At 45.1% G+C, this 1,224-nt stretch overlaps 1 protein-coding gene across 1 annotated transcript in view; it reads left to right on the forward strand.

The window, feature by feature from the left end:
• PGK1 (phosphoglycerate kinase 1) overlaps positions 1–1,224 on the forward strand; it is a 27,415-nt gene that overhangs the window by 938 nt on the left and 25,253 nt on the right. The window lies entirely within an intron of this gene.

The following is a 1,224-nucleotide window of genomic DNA, read 5'->3' on the forward strand; positions in this document are numbered from 1 at the left end:
GGCAGTCTGCTTGCACAAAGATTTATGTCTTGGAAACACTATGGGGGCAGTTCTTTTATTTTTTTATAGGGTCGCTATGAGTGGGAATCGACTGGAGGACAGTGGGTCAAGAGTTGGGGGCTGGTTGGTGAGGTGGGGTGGGACACCTGAGCAGGCCCTGCAGAGCTTATGTAACAGACCTTTGCTTTCCTACCATGTCGTTAGACCCGGGCCATGGAGTTTGAATCAGGATCGTTACACGTGCTGAGTAATAGTAGAGCAGGGTGTTGCTGCTCATTCTTGTGATCCTCCAACTTCATCCCTACGTTTGGCTAGAGAAGCAGGATATTAGAAGTAGGGAGAGCTCCTGCATGCACTTTGGGATCTCTGCACATATGGAGCCCTGGTCACTTACCAAACATGATTTCTCCTTTATCTCCCAGAATTACTAGTATGGGCTATGGAACTATTACTTGTATCATTTTTGGAACATGTGCATATGTGCATGCCAGGAGCAGTGCAGGAGCATAGTTAGGTATGTAACTAGTGGTCTTGATTGTTTTTGTAATTTGACAGGTTTTTTGGGGCCATAAGTATTTGCCTTATAGCAGTATGAAGTCTTGTCCTTTTTTGGGAAGTGGTTGATTGATAGCAGTCATGTGAATGGTGTGATCCAGCTCCTTTCCCAATTTGTGCAGGTTCAAGTGAGGGCATCTTCTGGATCTTACCAGACACATAAGCTAGTAGGAGATCTCCCTTTACCCTGTATTTAAACGTGTATGAATTAGAGAGCTGTCTGGACACCCTATGAGTTTGAGTAGCCCTCCCCTTGTCTCTAATTTCATTATGGCCAATATAAGATTGAAGATAGCCTTCTATGCCTTGCCTATGGAGATAGTCAGAAGAACTCAATATGGCCATGAGAAAGACCTATGCTGACATTTTCCCCAGTGGCATGGGCCTTTGTAATCTGGACGAAGAAGGGATCACAGCCATCCTAGTATTAGATAGAGGCCCATTATGGTCCTCAGACAACCCTACGGAAGGGTATTTTATTTTTGTTGTTAGTTGCCATTGAGTCAGCTCTAACTTGTGTTGACCTTATGTATAACAGAATGAAATGTTGCCTGGTCCTATGCCATCTTCGTGATTACTGGTATGTTGTTGTTGTTGTTGTTATGTGCCGTCGAGTCGGCCCCGACTCATAGCGACCCCTCCTTGGGTTTCCGAGGCAGTATCACTACG

This window comes from Orycteropus afer, unplaced genomic scaffold, assembly GCF_000298275.1.
Source record: "Orycteropus afer afer isolate SDZICR_OR568_19922 unplaced genomic scaffold, OryAfe1.0 scaffold00930, whole genome shotgun sequence".
In the NCBI taxonomy this organism is placed as follows: domain Eukaryota; kingdom Metazoa; phylum Chordata; class Mammalia; order Tubulidentata; family Orycteropodidae; genus Orycteropus; species Orycteropus afer.